We start from the raw sequence: 19,597 nt of genomic DNA, 5'->3' as shown, positions 1-19,597 counted from the left end.
ATATTCCTTTTAGGGTTAAAGACAGAAAAAATGCCCACTGAGAAACAGAAAATGTGTTATAGGTTTAACAGTGGTTTTAAGTAATGCGAAAAATTATGCTACTGTGAAACTACTGAGGAATTATCATCTAACTATTGAATTACCTACCAATGTCAATCTTCGATATTTGGTGGTAGGGTTTGTTGCCTGACCATAATGTAGGAAAAATAGTCTATTGGGTTACCAAATATTTTTGCTGTATTTTTTTGCTCTAAAACAAGTGACTTTTTTTTTTTTTTTAACTATGAGAAACCCAGGAAAATGATTTTAAGGAATGTGCAAAAAATAACTTTTTCATAAAATTACTTATGGTGCTGCTGAACTGTGAGGATTCATGCTTTTAATTGTAATTCCTCAGGTGTCCAGAGTAGGTCTCAGGTTATATTATTTGCACATAATTTAAGTTCTGAATAGTGTGATAAAATAGTTAAAAATGAAGCTGAATTGTTTTTTTCTGGCAAGGAAAAATAGACTTAGCTCTTCATATTAGAAAGTAGTCATTAATCATGTATATACATTTAATCGAATATAACAACATTTTAAATAGTTTTGTTAAATAGGTATATTTTATCTTTGGATTAATAAATTTTGAAATACAAAATTGTATGCATTTCTAATTGTAAAGAGACTATATCTCTAAAGGGGACAATAGCCCTTATAAGCACTAGAAGACGTAATTATTTCTATAACATTTTCAAAATGTTATAAAATAATGCAATATTTGTAAAAGAAGTAACAATACAGGAAATAAAGTGTTGTGATTGGTCTGTTAGTAGCTAGTCTCTTAAATTTTTCTGTCCCCGTAATCACATAACTTAGTTTCATATTATTCAGAGCTTAAAATAACATATGGTTAGAAGTTAATGTGTCTACTCAAAAAGAATAGGTAGTTATTTCATGATAATAATTAAGGCATTAGTGTTCCATGTTATAACTTCAGGTAGTGTAACTTAATGCAGAGTAACTCAAGGACTATGTGTATGGAATTAAAAAGATATAGCACCTTACATACTCAAAAAATATTCATGTCAGTTATTATACTTAAGATCAAACTGATTTCCCCAAAATTAATTTATTTCATCAATTTAAAAATGGAAATTCTTTTAAGTGTGTCAGTGTTAGTATAGATAAGATATTGATTCATTGTTATGTGTCAATTCATTCCCAAATTCTGAAACTCGATTTTGTTTTCACACGTAAAATTTTCAGCAAATTGTTGTAATGTTTTTGGGACTGATTCTTTTCTTTCCATTTTTTCATGGTTAGTTTTTTAAAAAAGATATTTTAACCAAAAGCTATTATAAAGTATTACAAGGAAAGTTTCTAGTTTTAAATTGCAAGGTTTGTATGTTCCATTAGCTGCTACTGTTTAATTCTTTCTTTCCATCTCAGAACTTATGATTATAGCAAATGAGGTAAACATTTATACTTTCATTCTTCTTTTTCTGTTGCTGAATACAAAATGACACTCAATATTTGTAAAAGTGATCCTTTTTCAAATCAGAAAACTGCCTCTGTAGAATATATGTTCGTTCCTATTTTGAAAGGCTATTTTTAAAATATTATTTTGTTCCTGGCTTTCATATTGATTAGACCAGCTTGTATTTTAGGAAAATATGATTAAGTATCATTTTACAGTAATAATGGGCAATTCAAAGCAGCTAACCTTTCAAATAATATCTTGTTCAACAGACCAAAAGATAAACTGAGAATTTTGAGAGATTTTTAGATAATCTCTAGAAATGCTGTGATATGCAGTATTACCAAGTTTGTATTATTTACACAAAGTAGTAACAATTTATTCAAAGTATTATTATTCAAAGTAGGAAGAAATTAAGTCTGCATGCTTTTATAAGTTCACAGTCTGATTAGAAGCTAATTGCAGATGAAAAAAATACATCTTTATGTTTCTTAAGTTATGATATATCATAATTTGGATGATTTTTGAGATTTTATTTGACAGTTGGGTTCAGTGCCAAATAAAACTGTAAATTCAAAGAAAAGCAATTATCTGACAAAGTCAAATGCCTATTAAAAGACACAGGGAAAGAAGCATTGTTTACATTACACATATGGGAGCCTAAAAATAAAATGCATAATAGTTTTATAGTCTTTATCTTCTTATTTTCAGTTAACTAAAAAATATGTCATTTTTTTCAAGCAAATACCCCAGAACTTTTGTCTTTCTTATTGTTTACCTTTATTTTGTTTAATTGCATAAAGTATTCATCCAATTGAGTAAGCATATATTTAGCAAATCTTAGAAAATGTTTACTGGTTAAATATGGTTGGTAAAAATGCATATAAAGAGGAAATACCTTGAAAACAGGAGCCACTTTAAAATTTCTTGGTAGATTTATTTTTCTTACAAATCATTCAGGTTATTAGATCATAGTATGAACTATTGTTCACTATTTTTTGAATCATTTATTTTAAAAATTTCATGAAAAATAAAAATTATCTGAAATGACCAAGTGCCATTTTCTGTTTATTTGTTGATTCATTGTTAATTCAACAACTATTTTATTGACTCTATCAAAAGATTAAGAAATAATCTTTAAATATTCCTAGCACCGATACTTAAAAATCATTTATTAATAAATATGTAGTGGTAGCAGTTTTAATATTGAAATGAGAAATAAGAATATTGAAGAATTATTTCTAATGACAAAGCTTTTTTCTTTCACTGTTGGGTTTAACATAAAATATATTTATTTTGTTTTAGCTTTTTGCACCAGGGATATTTTCCTTTTCTTTCTTCTCCTCGGAAGGTGAGGATGTGTTATTTTAGATTTACCCGTAGCAGGGAAGAGACCTAAATCCACGTTGTGGCTTTTTAAATATTTTATAAAGAAGGTTTTTTTCTTTTTTTTAATATAGCAACACAGTAAATCAATCTTTTCTATGTTACCCTGAATCATTTTTGTATTCTCGCCTTTTAGCAGTAGTTTTTCACACTATTTTTATGGGACCAAATGCCTAATAATTGAAACACACACACAATCTTTGAGAAGTCATGAAAATACAATTCTTGTTCTTAATGATACCCAGAAAGCATAATATTCTGAAAAAAGATACTCCCTTTAGTCAATTTAAAATTAAACACTCTAATGCAAAAGGATATCTAAGGTGAAAGATGTTTGTGTAATGCTAAACATAACCAAAGAAACTGTGGTTTTAGCAAAGGTACTATTGCTCTATTTTATCAAGTGCCAGAAGTTGCATAATGAAAGTCTTTCAGTTAGTGAAAATATAAGTAAAAAAACATAAAAATACCACCCAGCTGGTAGAGATCTTCCTAATTTTTACCTGATTGTATTTCTGAAGAAATATGGCAGGGCTGTCGTAAATTTTCAACATGAACTGCATTTTTGTTGCCAATTTCCATATCCTTTAAAAAGTGCTGAAGCGTGCATTTGCTATTTATGTTTGCAGTAGACTGAGTACACTTTTACTATTTGTGGTTTTAGGAATTGGAAACAACCAAACAGTGGTGCTATGGTCTAAAAAAATAAATTTTAAACAGCTGCAGGACAGTATTTTTAGAATGGTAGGAGTACTTCTAAAGCAATGTAACTGCCCCCCCCCCCCGCCCGGTTTTTAAATGATCGAATATTGTCACAGATATAAAGTTAGGTTTCCATTGTGTGTTTTATCTATGAAGGATTAGATAAGTTAAACGAAAAGTATACTTTTGGTAGATGTGAAACATACTTTTAGTGTCTTGGTGTCAGCTCTTTTTTCTAACCATAAATGTTTGTTACTATATGCCAGCTATTGAGCATAATCACTTCGTGGGCATTGAATCCTCACAAAGACCCTTCCTTGGGTAAGAACTATCGTTATTTCTGTCTTACAAATGAGAAAACAGAGGTTTAGAGAGAAGGTGAGTAACTTGTCCAGAATCACAAAGTTTACGAATGTTAGATCTGAAATTTAAGTTAGTTTTCTCCAACTCTAGACCCACCAATCCAAGTATTTTTCAACCTTATGTTATGTGCAGATCCCTTTAAAAGAGGCAAAGAAAACCTTGTGTACCCCAGTTGTAACTTTAAGCATTTTTCTATTGTTACTAAAATATGAAAAAGCATAAAAATCTTGATAGCACCTCCTTATTTCATTTAAATCTAATGAAACTATAAAATCAAAACAAATTTAGAAATTGAAAACAAATTCATAGTATCTGTCACTATAAAAATAATTACCTAATTTAACACAACAGACTTTTCACTCCTGAAAATAAATTTCCTTTCTCAGTTTGACTACTGTGGTATAAGAGTGTGTATTATGTCTTCCCATTGTATTACAATCCTTTTCACATCATAGCACAGTAAAAAATGATGGTGTTCATAGGACCACTGGATATAAAAGCATAAGGTTGCTCTTAACAGCAGACAACAGCCAGCCACTCCATAGGCTGAAGGAATTAAAATCTATACACCTGTACCCAGCTGGTGGCTTTTTCCCCAAGGGACATGGATTGGAAAGCTCTGATTATTGCTTTTTCCTGAAGATAACTCAATTTCCTGTGACTTTTCTTTATTCCAGTTAGTTATTATGAAATCTTTGTGTAGTATATCATGGCATTATTTGGCTATTATTTTCTATTAAGCTAGCCTCATTTCATGTCCATTCTCTCCTCCTAATGCAACTGCATTCTTTTTGTTGCATACAACCATAGTATATTGTCTCTGAATAGTATATGTATTCCTATTAGCTTTGATGTCACTTTGGAGAACTACTTTTGCTTGTGCATATATGTGTGTATTTAACTAAAATGTTTTGCTGCATGTACTTGTGGAGGCATTAGAAAATAAATCATTTTTATTTCAACAATTTAGTCATAGAGCTTTGATAATTTTACTTTGTTCTTTTTGGTGGAAAACAGATATCAGTACAACAAGCACTTGCGTGGTTTTCTTTAAATTTATGGTTTTTGTATTTTGTTTTAAACAATTGGTATAGTAAAACATACATTAGATTTGCAGATGTATAGTATAGGTAGTTTTTCTTCTTCCCGTATGCCACTAACGAGACTTTTAAGTACTATTCAGTTTGATTTTTTTCTTGTCAATCATGTTCCATAAAGCATGATTCTTGTAAAGACCAGAGATACAGGTATAGTGTACAAAATATAGTTAATATGATACGGTGATTTGTTCATTTGGAGGATAGAAAAATGTACATTGTATTTTTTTTAATGCAGACTATAAAATGTAAAGTTTGGCAGAATGTTCTTAGTTATGAAACATCTGCATAGGCCATGTAAAGACGTACTAATGATCAAGAAAAATTTGTCTTTAATTTCTGATGAATGAATGAACTGGAAAAGGAAGGTGAAGACCCAGATGTATAATCTGATATTTAAAATTTTTAATGTGGAACAGATACGTATTCTGTTCAATGTGTGTTTAGGTCACATTTTACATAAATAGAGAAAATAGTTAAAATTTCAAAAACTATATGTTAGCTTACAGAACTAAAGTTAATTATCTGTATGGGGGCTCACTCTTTCTAAGACTTTTATAATCTTTGAGATTGAATCCTAATATAAGGTAAAACCTGATGTGACTCTATTGATTGAATTTTTCTAAGAAAGCTAATAAGAATCTATTATCTGATTCAGCTTTGTTCCATGAACAGTATTTATTGGACACCGACTCTTTGCTAGGACCTAGATAGATAAAAATGAATTTGATACAGTATCTTAATGTTTAATTTGACATTATAGAACCTTTTTTCATGATTAAAATCTTAGAATGTTAAAATAGCTTTGATTTTAAAAAGTTAAAGATTCTTAATGAAAAACAATCCATTTTAAAATGTGGAACTGAATTTTAAGGCATATTTTGTTTAGAACTTCAAACTTTTCTTATCATGGCCTGTTTATAAATAATAAATTTTATATTAGGGACCAATGTACATATACTTATATATAAATATGTATTTTTTTGGTGTATGTGTGTTAATCAAAAGTTTCAAAAGATGCTTATTCCTAACTACACATATATACACTACGGTATTTTATTTCTTAAAAAGCGGTGGTCATGGTCCCTTATTGAATCCAAAACTGTGAGTTTCAAAAACATTGTCATAGAGGGTTCTTTGGAATTCTATCAGTGCTATTTCTGTTTTTGTCCTGGTTTCTGCAGCAAGTACCTTCATATATGGTATTAACTTTTTTATATGGTTTAAAGAGGGAAAGAGTGGGATACATTTGCTTAAAATTTTGCATTCTTCATGTGTGTCTATAATATTAGAAGTCAGATTTGTAATTTTTGTGTCTTAAATCTTATGGAATTTTATATTTCTGACTTACCATGTATGTTGTAACTAAATTCTCTGCAATAGAGATCTACCTTACTGTGATACGATGAGTCATAATCAAGAAGTTGTTAAGTTCTCTGTACCTTTTTTCCTCAGGGATATTTTACTTTGATTAGAAATATTAAGTTAGGAAAATATTGAATTAATTTTGCTTTCTTGTGTGATAAAAGCTTATAAAATGTGCAAAATTTTTCTTTCCTGAGATTTAAGATCAAGAGTACTTTATTTAAATAGTTTATTAATAAAATGTAAGAGAAACACAAAAAAGTTGCCTAATTATCCTTGTTAGGCTCACTTATTTGAGTTACAGTTTAACTTTTTAAAAAATTAAAGCTCAAATAAGTTAAAACTTATTATTATTTTTTAAATAGAGATGGGTTCTTGCTATGTTGCCCAGGCTAGCGTGCAGTGGCTATTCACAGGTGTAATCATAACGCACTGCAGCCTGGAACACCTGGGCTCAGCCATTCCTCCCACCTCAGTCTCCCCAGTAGCTGGGACTACAGGCATGTGCTACCACACCTGGTTTCTAAAGCTTACTCTTTTGAAGTAACCAAAATTCATGTGGTCCCAACTCTCCATTCCTATTTCAAAGCACATAATTCTTATGTTTAATCAGATTTTTGCTTTTTCAAACAGTTTTTTTTTAATCAAAATGTTAAATAAATGGGAAACATTGTTTTTCCCCATAAACCCTGGTACTTTTTTCCCCACAATGTAAGTGTTACAACTAGAATCAGAACCTTGACCTCTCCTTTTATCAAATGACTAAGACAATTTAAATGACTGCCTGAGAAAGGTATTAGAAATATCCTAGGAACACCAACTTCCAAGAAATCTAAATTGAAGGGATCTACTGAATGGGAGCACTGGACTAAGTAAGAGATAGGAGAACTTATTTCTGTGTCATTGCTTTCTGTTGCCCTCTTGAACATAGCCGTCTCTATGATACCAATTTACTCAGTAAAATGAGGTGACTGTAATAAAATATATTAAAGACTTGTAGGAGGTATGAAATTTAATGACATCAGTTTGAGAAACTAGGTATATTAATATTTTTTACTTTCATGACCTGAATTGTTTTAAGCCATGAATACTGGGAGTGCTGGGATATTGTCTTCTCCGCTTCTGCTAGGGTAGATAACACAAATATTTTAAAGTTGGTCTTAATGTGGAATTTGTGATTTGGTAAAAAGAATTTTCATAAAATTTGATGTTTTTTTCTCTCTTGAAATGTTCACATATGTTTTATTTTTATAGACTTTTTTTTTTTTTAAGAGCAGTTTTAGGTTTAACAGAAAAATTGAGTTGAAAGTACAGAGTTCTTCCACCATTGCCACCTCCTCATATTTTCAATTATAGTTGATTAATATTGATAAATTATTTTTAACTAAAGCATAGTTTACATTAGGATTCACTCTTGGTATTTCACATTCTGTGGGTTTGGACAAACGTGTAATGACACTTATCTACTGTTATAGTATCATACAGAATAGTTTCACTGTCCAGAAAATCCCCTATGTTCCATTTGTTTCTCTTTCCTTCCTTCTCAGCCCCTGGCAACCTGATCTTTTTACTGTCTCCACAGTTTTGCCTTTTTAGAATGTCTTACATTTGGAATCATACAATATATAGCCTTTTTAGATTGACTTCTCTCACTTAGCAATGTGTATTTAAGTTTCTTCCATGTCTTTTCATGGCTTGATAGCTCATTGCTTTTTGTCTCTGAATAATATTCCATTATATGGTTATGCTACAGTTTGTTAATCTGCTTACCTATTGAAGGACATCTTGGTTACTTCCAAGTTTTGGCAATTATGAATAAAGCTACGATAACATTTTTGTGTAGGGTTTTATGTAGATATACTTTTTTGACTCCCTTGAGTAAATACCAAGAAATTTGGTTGCTGGATCATATAGTAAAAGTATGTTTAGTTTTGTAAGAAACTGTTAAACTATCTTCAAAAGTGGCAAATTTTTGCAGAGAATGAGAGTTCTTGTTGCTCTACACCTTGGCCAGCATTTGTTGATAGTGTTTTAGCCAGTCTAATAGAAATGTATTTGTAGCTCATTATTGTCTTAATTTGCAGTTCCCTAATGACATAGTTGAGCATCTTTTCAAGTACTTATTTACCATCTGTGTATCTTTTTTGGTGAAGTATCTGTTCAAATCTTTGTTCCATTTTTAATCGAGTTTCTTAGTTTCTTATTTTCTTAATGTTGAGTTTTAAGAGTTTTCTGTGTATTTGGGAGACCAGTCCTTTCTCAGGTAAGTGTTTTGCAAAGACAGTCTATGGCTTGTCTTTTCATTCTCTTAAAACATTTATTTTAAAAATCTTCTCTCATAGATTATCTAAATTTTTAAAATCTCTATTTTCATTCTGACCTAAAGGAGCCATTCACAATTCAGTTTAATGGTTCAAATGAGAATAATCCAAGGAAGTCTTCTTCTACTGTTTTTTCACATAAGTTTCAGCACGAAGAATTGGTGTGTGTACAGAGTTTACATTTGTAAAAACATCTGTAAAAATTAAATTTCAAATTTTTGGCATGTCTTGCCATTGTGTCTTGCTTTTGGTGTGTCTTGCTTTGGGAAGCTTTGCATTGAACCCACTGATTTCTTTGGCCAATGACAATTCCTCATCCGTTTTAGTTTGCACCTGAAATATCATTTCTCAAACTGTGTTCCATGAAATTTGAATATTTTTCAGGATGTGTCTAGATTTTCTCCCCAATTTTTATTTCTTAGTCACATATTTTGGGAAATATTTCATACTATATGTTATCACTTAGAGATTTGCAATGCATATTAAAGCTTTAACACTTTTTTTTTTTGCAGTAAAGGAAACTATCTTATTTGTTTAATGCAGTGGTTCAATTCTTTGATGGTGGAACCTGTTCTTTTGGAACATCTATCTATTAAAGCTTTCAGAATGCTGTTGTGTAGAATATTCATGTAGAAAATAATGCCCTCAAACTACATGCAGTGAGAAATTCCCTTGTCCTAGTTCCAGAGGGGAGATAAAATGTTTAAATTTTTGCAATGAGTATAAAGGGATTTTTATGGGGTAACTTTTCAGAAACTGTTTCCAATCCTATACTCATTACAAGTGGTCAATTGTATTTTATATAACTTGGGACTTCAAGGAACATGGGGTTGTTACTTAATGGCTTTTAAATCAATTGTGCTATTCTTCTGTAAAAAAAGGGTCTTAAAGGTAAGGTTTTTGGTTTATTTCACAAATAAATTCTACTAGAAAGAGTATTGTTTTCTTTGGTGGTGAGGACCCCCTTTGATTTTCTAAGCTTTAACCAGTGAAAATATCTTTGGCTGGTCTTTTAGCCTGGGAGATTGATACAGAAATCTTACTTTACCTTTTCTGATAAATAGTTACTACAGTTCTCTTTATTCAAACCCCATCTTCTGGTTCCCTTTATAGGTTTAGCCAAATGAATAGGATTCACTCATGAACATCTTTGAGGCTTGGTTTTTTAAAAGGGAACCCTGTTTCCCTTAAATCTTGGATTGATGAGCACCTAACATTTTTTATTAGCGGAACTGAAGTGAACCTGAAATATATTCACATTAAAACTTACATTTTTCATTTTAGAGACTATTTCAAAGAATTTGTTCCTGATCTAAGATTGTGAAGTTTTAATGCCAAGTTGTGATTTGTGAACATGGCGAAGAGTAGTAAAGAATATCATCTTTTTGGCTTTTCATTCTTTAAGTGTTTTGTGCTCTTGAGACTAATAGATTCAGTTCCTACGTAGCTTTCTTTTCATTCCCTCATATGCTTATTATTTCCTTGAGTATTTTGTTTTTGTTATAAAAAAGCTTTTTAGTACATGGATTATGTTCTTTATTATTTCTAATTATTGAAGGCTATTAATGATGTTTTATAGCTGATTGGCTTTTTTAAGTTGTTATCTCTTCCAGAAAGGAGGAAATGGAGAGAACTGTATTTCAGTTTTCAGTCTAACTCTTTTATAACAAAGAGTAGATATCAAAATTACTGCATAAGAACACTGAGTGACAGCAGTAATTATCTAAAACGTTTATCTTCTTAGTGTTTTTAATATACAAAATTTGCTTTTGTTCAATATAAGGTTTTATTTTTTATTTTATTTATTTCTTTAATTTTTTTTTTAAGAGATGAGATCTTACTGTGTTGCCCAGGCTGTAGTGCAGTGGCACAATCATAGCTCACTACAGCATTAAACTCCTGGACTCAAGCAATCCTCTTGCCTCAGCCTCCCAAGTAGCTGGGATTATACTTTGTGAGCCCATATGCCCAGGCCAATATAGTTTTATTTGTTTAGGGAATAAGACAAATTAAATGATTTCTCATACTTATTTTTTTTCAAGTTTTTTCTAAGAAAGTATCAATGATACAGTCACTTTAAAGAATATTTATAATACAGTGAATACTTTTTCTACCTATATAACGGAACAGAAAGACTGCAGTGAGGTGAATTCAAATTTCCCATAAAAATGAATACTATAGTTTAAAGGTAGCAAGCACTGAGGTACCCAAAAAGCTACCGTAGAGATCTGAACCAGTATTTGCTGAGAGACTTTTTTTTTTTTTTAATCATGAAATGTTGGATTATATCAAATGATTTTCTGCATCAGTTTATATGATTGTATATTTTTACTTCTTTAGCCTGCTGATATGATACATTACATTCATTGATTTACAAATGTAACAGCCTTGAATACTTGAAATAAATTCTACTGGTCATTGTATATACAGTAGTCCCCCCTAATCTACTGGGGTTATATTCCAGGACCCCCAATGGATGCCTGAAACCACAAATAGTACCAAACCTGATTGCCATCCATCACAACATATTTCTGTTTATGTCTTTCACAAATTTAATGCCTTTTCCATCTTAACTGAGCACCTATCACATACTGTGGATGTAACTTTTGTAGTTTGAGGTGTGACAGCAAAACTAGCAAGAGTTTCTTTTTCCTTCTTCACAATTTTATGAATAGAAGATTCTTGAGCTGTAGATCTTAGCAACCTCAGCATAAGATTTTTTTCTTTCTTTATTAACTCAAGAACTTTTACCTTTTCACTTAAAGGAAGCATTTTATGGCTTCTCTTTGGCATATCCAAATTGCCAGCCTCACTGCTCTTGCACTTTGGGGCCATTGTTAAGTAAAATAAGGGTGACTTGAACACAAGTACTGTGGTACCATGGCAATGGATCTGATAACTGAGAAGGCTGCTAAGTGACTAATGGCCAGTTAACCTATACAAGCATATATATGCTGGGAAAAAAAGATGATTCATGTCCTAGGAAGAGCGAGATTTCATCATACTACCTAGAATGGTACATAATTTAAAGCTTATGAATTATTTATTTCTCGAGTTTTTCATTTAATATTTTCTGACCGCAGTTGACCACAGGTAACTGAAACCTCAGAAAGTGAAACCGCATGGATAAGGGGGGACTGCTGTGGCAATTCTCTTTATATATTACTGGATTTGATTTGCTAATATTTTATTGAGGATTTTTACATCTAAGTTCATGAGAAATAGTGGCCTATCATTTCTTTTTTTTTTTTTTTGTACTTTGGTTTTGTTGTGTTTTGGCCCTTTTTCTAGTGCATTGTTTTGGTATCAGAGTAATACTAGTCGTAAAATCAGATGGGAAGTTTCCCTCATTCTTTCTTTTCTGTAACAGATTATGTAAAATAGATGTGCATGGAGAGGAAAAATATCTTTTCCTCATCCATCCTGGGTTCATGGCCGAGGCCCCTATAACAAAAGACTAGCAAGAGAAAAGACAAATTTATTTAATGTGAGTTTTATGTGACACAGGAGCCTTCATAAAGAAATGAAAACCTGAAGAAAGGAGTAAACCTGTGTTTTTTTGTGATTGGGTCTTACTATATTGCCCAGGCTGGATTTGAACTCCTAGGCTCAAGTGGTCATCCTGCCTCCACCTCCCAAGTAGCTGGGACTACAAGGGTGCAAGCCACTGTGCCCAGCCTACACTTGTGATTTTTTATACTAGGTTTTAATAAAGAAGTGGTAGTGATGGAGAAATATGATTGGATAAAAAAAAAAAGTGTGATGTAATGGTAATAATCTGGAGGAAACAGCAAGGTGTGTTTGTTCAAATTCTTCTCTGTGACCCTTTAACTTCAGAGATAAGCATATTCCTTTCCTGTGAGTATAGGGAGGGCACCTCGGAAATGAGTGTCGTATGATCTGTTTCAAGGGAAGGTCAGGAAATCTTTTCTGTGTTTTATGACCTGGGGCAGGGGACAGAGGTGGGAGGAAGGTAGGGGTAATTTTCCTGCTTCTGAGGTTTTCTCAAATTCTTTCAGCTTAAATAGTTTTGGGTGAGTGTACTGAGCAGATGTTAATTCTGCTTTAAACGTCTGGTAGAATTCTCCTGTGAAACCATCTGGGCCTGGAGATTTTTCCCTGTCATCTCTACTCTAGCATTGAGCTCCTCCAGTGAGTTCATTTTGGTTATTGTATTTTTTAGTTTTATAATTGCTGTTTGGTTTTTTTAAAAATTGTATTTCTTTGCTGAAATTTTCAGTTGTTTATTGGTTTTAAGAGAATTTTAATAGCTTTTTGATGCATGTCTATGATAGCTATTTTAAAATCCTGTCAGGTAATTAAAACATCTGATTCATCTTGGTTTTGATACCTATTGGTTGATTTCCCAGTTCTTGGTATGATAATGATTTTTGAAGTTATATCCTGGATATTGTATTATGTGGCTCTGGATCCTGTTTAGCCTTTTTTTTTTTTTTTTTTTCCTTTTTGATAGCCAGGCTCCCTTTTGAAGTAGCATGAGAGTTAGGTGAATGTGTATGTTCAGCTTCCCATGGCCATCCCTCCAGTACAACTATAGCAAAGTGGGACACTGACTTAAAATGCCTTGTTGCAGATGGCTGGGTTGAATGTTCCCTGCCTCCTCAGCCTGCTCATGCCTTTGTTGTGAAAGTGGGCTACCTCCTTGCACTGCCTCCTTGCCTCTCATTTGGGCTGTAAGATCAGTTTCCCTGTTGGGCCCACTGGACGCTCACCACCACCTTTGGTCTCATTGATGCAGAATGGGTTGTGACTCTGCTTCCCTTTGTGCCCGGCTAACCTTGGGGGTAGGGTGGGCAATAAGAGTGCTGACCAAGCTCTGGTTGGCACTGCCTGTTCAGTCTGTCAACATGAAATATATATAGAAAGACAAATTGCTAAGCAAAAGAGTTTTTGGGGAATAACATACAAGAATTGCAATTCAGTATACATAAACCAAGGTAGCCCCTAGGTGTGTCTGAAGAACAAAGGGAAAAGCTGCGGTTTTATTGGGGAACAGAGGAAGGTTATGTAAATTGTTTTGAAAGAAAGTTCATTGGTGTTGGCAGGGTCTTGCAGGAGCTGGAGCATCACGATGAGTTGTGATTGGTGAATGACAAGTTACTAGGTAAAATTTATAATCTTCAAGTTGTAGCAGGCCACTGCAGTTATGGATTGGGCTTGCAAGACAATTCTTGGAGTAGCTGTTGGTGATGAATGTTTTTCCCTGTTTTAGTTGGGTATGACAAAAATGACTTCATTTTGTATAATCAGTTTTCATAAGTCTCTTAAATGCTGGGTAGGTATTGAGGCCCAACTTTCCCCCAGTCCTCAGTGACACCAGGGTAGGAGGAAAGGGGAGCACTGAATAGCCCCCATACTGCCTTGGTAAGTGTCTTTGATGCTCTGTGGGGGTTGAGACTCAACTCTTTCCTGGACCCCCACCCACAACAGGTATAATGGTGACTAGCTCTGCATTGGACTTCCTCATTGATAAATCTCATTGCTGCTGGTTGAGGGTGGAGGCTGAGTTTGCCGCTACACCCTGTAGACATTAATCTGTTGGAAGAATTGGAGCAAGAGAGGGGAATGTGAGATCAGCTCCCAGCCTTTGCCCCATTGACAATACCCTCTGCCTACCTGGTGAATGATGGAAGATCAGCTGTCAAACTTCCTGATCCACTACTGGTGAGTGAGTTAGGCTGCCTGCAGGGATGGGGGTTTTAAGAGTAGAAATTTAACTTCCCATTTGGCCTGGTGAAAGTGCATGGTAGAGCTGTTTTGCCATTGGTGATTGGCTGGTGTGGGGCAGTTATTGCCAAAAATGTTTTTTGTTTTTGTTTTTGGAGCTTTTTTGGTGATTCTAAATTAGAGTCTTCTGCAGCATCATGTCTGGGATATTAGGGAAGCAATAGGGAATCCCAGGGGACTCATTGCCAGATTATTCCTCAAATTGTGAGTTCCCTAGGCCAGCTTTCTTTTTTCTTTTTTTTTCCCACCACCTTTCACAATCTTCCTATGTTTCTTTGTTGTGTTATATCGTGGGTTTTTTCAGTTGTAAGAGGGAAGAGTTGGGAGCTCTGAGGCTTTCCATGTTGATGGAACCAGAGGTCCCTCAAGATACTATTTTTGTTCATATGGAAACATTTAAAAATAAAATTAAATCTTCCTATTATAATGCAGTAATATTTGGTGAGGATTTTTTTCCCTGAAGATTTTCATCAGTTTGTGTATTGGGCTGTGATTCATTATTGGCATTTTTTTTTTCTGGAAACACAGAATTATTTTCTTATAAAACAAGGAGTATCTATGACTCTTATTTTATTACAGTAATATATACAACATATAATTTCAATTTAGCCTTTTTTTTTTCTTGAGACAGTGTCTTGCTATATTGCCTAGGCTAGAATAGTAGTGATGTCATCATAGCTCACTGCAACCTCAAATTCCTGGGCTCAGTTGATCCTCCTGGCTTAGCCTCCCGAGTAGCTGGGACTACAGGCATGCACCACCATGCCTGGCTAATTTTTTCTATATATATTTTGAGTTGGCCCGCTAATTTCTTTCTGTTTTTAGTAGAGACAGGGTCTCGCTCTTGCTCAGGCTGGTCTCGAACTCCTGACCTTGAGCAAACCTCCCGCCTCGGCCTCCCAGAGTGCTAGGATTACAGGCATGAGCCACCGCGCCTGGCCCGAAGTCTGTATTTTTTTTAAAAAGGCAAACAAATGAGCTATTTCTTTGTAAACCCTATGGGACAGTAATGGCAGCAGTGGCTTCTTTAGCAGATTCAACACTGAATATTGGAACATTTGGTACAGGCATCAGCTCCTTTTATTATGAATACCTTTTGAAGGCATCAGCTGCAGCACTTTTGGTGCATAAAAATTTATTAAGGTAAAGTACAATTAAAAAGTTGAAGAAAAAGAAGGATACCTGTTACTGTGTTCAGAAAAAAAGGGTGGAATTAATTCTTAGCAACCACTGTGCCTTTGAGAATACAAGTAGCATTTCTTTTCTAAGCATACAGTTACTTACATTCAAAAGCAGTTTTTTTTGTTTGTTTTGAGATAGGATCTCTCTCTGTTGTCTGAGCTAGAGCGTAGCAGCATCATCGTAGCTCACTGTAACCTCAAACTCCTGGGCTCAAGGTATCCTCCCACCTTAGCCTCTCAAATAGCTGGGGCTACAGGTACATGCTACCACACCTGGCTAATTTTTCTCTTTTTTGTAGAGATAGGATCTGGCTATGTTGCTTACGCTCATCTCGAACTCCTGGGCTTAAGCCAATCTTCCACCTCAGCCTCTCAAAGTGCTAGGATTACATGTATAAGCCACTATGCCCAGCCCAAAAGCAGTTTTATTACAATGTATAGCTTTAACAACCCATCTTGGATCAAGTTGAATAATCTGATTGAATCATTACTTATGAGTTGCAAAATAAATTCAGTTATTTAAGAGGTATTCATTAGGAACAAATTTGTGACACCTTATTCCCAAAGACTCAGAGTAATTCTAAGGAAATCTGCTAGTCTAGCAATAAGCTTGATATTATCACACAAGACTAACTCATTTCCATAAACAGAGATTTGAATCATATAATTATTTATTTCTCAATGTAAGCTTGTTTATTTTTTAAATAATTTATAAAAATTTTGAATGTGGTTGCATAAAAGTTTGAGTTCTGTAATAAATAAGTAGTCCCCAAATTACTATTTCTTACATCACTTGCGTCTACCTCAGAGCTTTGCACAGCGGTACTCTTGTAGGATGCCTTCAAATATCTGTTAGCTTATTCAGTGAACTCATGAGTGCTGAGTACTAGAGATAATAAGGTTAGTAAAGAACAACCACCTCTGCCATTCGGGAGCACAGTCTGGCAGTAAAAGATTTTACATGCACACACACGTACACAAATACAAACACATACAGTATATATACATGCACAATAAACAGCTTTTGTTAGGTACTAAGTGATATAACAGGAAGTTCTATGTAAGTAAATAACTGTCTAATATCCAGAAAAAATGTGGACAAAGAAGTGACATTTTAGATCAGTCACGTGTGAGGAGAAATTAATGAAGAGATTTCAGATAGGCATTTCAAAGGATGACTAATCATTTTACTTTTTTCATGCACCTAATTCAGTCTCATGAAATATTTACACATATATATTTCAGTTAGTTCATCAAAACATTTGAAGAACATAATTCATTTTCAGAACATCAGGAAAATGAAATATAAAAACTATTTTTATAAATGTTTAAGTAGAGCATTTACTTCAAAGCATACATATGTTCTTATTTTAGAGTATTTTGCAAAGGTGCTGATTTTTTATTATCTCATAAAAGTGAAAGCAGTTAGCATTATGCACGTTTGCCGAGTTTTTCTCTTATTCACCTTACTTTATACTCAGTGGTTCTTTTTTTTTTTTTTTTTTTTTTTTTTTTTTTTGTTGAGACAGAGTCTCACTTTGTTGCCCAGGCTAGAGTGAGTGCCGTGGCGTCAGCTTAGCTCACAGCAACCTCAAACTCCTGGGCTCAAGCGATCCTACTGCCTCAGCCTCCCGAGTAGCTGGGACTACAGGCATGCGCCACTATGCCCGGCTAATTTTTTCTATATAGATTTTTAGTTGTCCATATAATGTCTTTCTATTTTTAGTAGAGACGGGGTCTCGCTCAGGCTGGTCTCGAACTCCTGACCTTGAGCAATCCACCCGCCTCGGCCTCCCAGAGTGCTAGGATTACAGGCGTGAGCCACCGCGCCCGGCCCTCAGTGGTTCTTAAACTACCTCATGGCCTGTATCTTCTTAGATTTGGAGCATAGATTATAGATTAGCAAGCAAAGGTTCAGAATCTTTGATAATAATGTGTTTAAATACTTTTATAAGAAAGGAACCAAACTTCAGAGACGTAAAATGTTCATTTCTTATTTAGAGAAAAGCAAAATTTAACATGTGTTAATTAGACTCTTACTTTGTAACTGTAATATAATATGTCTTCATAATTATGTCAACAGACCTAAAGATTAGAGCAATGGATTGTCTTGCACACGATCACATAGAAAGTCTGTGTCAGAACCCAGATTAAAACTGTAGACTATCGACCACTGTTCAGTAATTCAGCCAGGAAGGGCTGCCCATCAAAACTTTTCTTTAGATTTCTTCACTTTTTGTTGTTGAAGCCTAGTTGCTAAAGTGACCTAGAATGAAAAGTTAGCATCAAGTAGATTTTCTTTATCTTTGAACACAAGAATAATGGGTGAGATCCCCAGTCTAACCATTGGGGGCCATTAACCAATGTACTAGTTTTTAGTAACTATGTGGGCACTGCAGGCACAAAGTCGAAAAGGCAGAGGGTGGTGAGGTGAGTAGAACAATAAAGTAGATAGTGACAATGCAAAGTGACCAGTGCTGTGATAGAAATACTTTTGGGTGTACAGGTAGCACATTAGTGATGTCTTTCCAAGAAAGAGGACAGTTAAACTGTATTTTACTATTGGCATCACTAAGGGCGGGTTAATGTCTCTGAAGCATCTATCTCTTAGACTTTTGAAGTATGTATGTGGCCCTTCCTGACTCTATGGTGATACAGTTCTCCCCAGTTCACCAAGATTCCACACCCCACTTGAGAAAGTATGCTTTACAGTTATTGGTTTAGATACCATTAAAAGGAATCAAACTTTTGTATGTACTACGGGTGAGAGATGTTATTGACAGTAACATTTAATGAAAAATAGCTTCTTTTGTTAGGTAACAATGTGATCAGCTCTGGAATTCAGTGGACCTGATTTTATTTAAATGCTGCTTCTACAGTTATGTGACCATGGATAAAGCAGATAGTCTCTGTAAAACACTACTGTTTTGTCGATTAAATGAGATTATGCTTATAAAACTCCTAACATAGTGCCTGACATATACCAGTACTATGTTAGCTGCTTATATTAATAAATGAGCCTTGAACTAAACTGTATTTGTAATTGCAAAAATATAATGATTAGTGTTAAATACATGTTACTTCTGTGCTAAATTTGTGTTTAAAATAGTTGGGAGATGTTCTATTTAAGTTTATAATAATATTTTCATTAGTAACCATAAATTTAAACATGTATGAAAAAATAAGAATTAAGATCATTCTTATTTTGGTAAATAGATATTAAACAGTGTTTTTCTAAGAAATCCAGAAAGAATTTATCCACAGTGTTCTTCATTGTGTGGCATCAAGGTGTTTAGCATTTGGTTGTTTTTGTGTACCTTCCCCAGTCCTTGGAGATCTGTATGCTTTGTGTACATCTTTATTTCATCACATCTTGGGACTGAGAAGTTTTTGATAAGGGAATTTTTCATTTCATTGATAATTTTAGATTGCTTCTTTTATTTGTTGAAGGATTTCCAGCACAATGGCTCAACTACCAAAAATTTTTTTTCATATATTGAGGTATTTATTTTCAGATTTGTTTTTCTTTTTTGAGATATATTGGCTCCATATTTAATCATAAGAAAGTTATGATCCCTGGCTTCAAGGAGCTTAAACTCTGAGATAATCAGGATTGTCACACATATATATGGGTTAATGTAGGGATAATACTTTACAAATAATAAAAATAAAATAAATATAAATGACCATATTCCACTGGAATCTCATTTTTTTTTTTTTTTTAAAGCAAGTGGAATTTTTGTGAATGCCTTACCAGGAGGGAATGATTTCAAAGAGTTGTCTGCATTTTATGACAGCTAGCTGTTGGTATTGCATTAGATCATGATCTTTTATCAATCTTGAAGTGACTCACTGTTCAAGTTGGGGCACTAGTTTGAAAGGTCCTCTTCAGTTATAAGCCATAAAAATGCCATGGTGGTTTGGGTTTTGATTAAAAATAGCATGTGCTGATTTCTGTGTAGGTGTGCTTACCAT

The 19,597-nt window shown here is 33.6% G+C and overlaps 1 protein-coding gene across 1 annotated transcript in view; it reads left to right on the top strand.

Moving 5' to 3' along the window:
- The window catches only part of SUPT3H (SPT3 homolog, SAGA and STAGA complex component), a 427,271-nt gene that overhangs the window by 123,475 nt on the left and 284,199 nt on the right, over nucleotides 1-19,597 (top strand). The window lies entirely within an intron of this gene.

The sequence above is a fragment of the Eulemur rufifrons genome, chromosome 15, assembly GCF_041146395.1.
Source record: "Eulemur rufifrons isolate Redbay chromosome 15, OSU_ERuf_1, whole genome shotgun sequence".
NCBI lineage: Eukaryota > Metazoa > Chordata > Mammalia > Primates > Lemuridae > Eulemur > Eulemur rufifrons.
The sequence above is the reverse complement of the archived record's forward strand: the minus strand, read 5'-3'. Positions and strand labels throughout refer to the sequence as shown.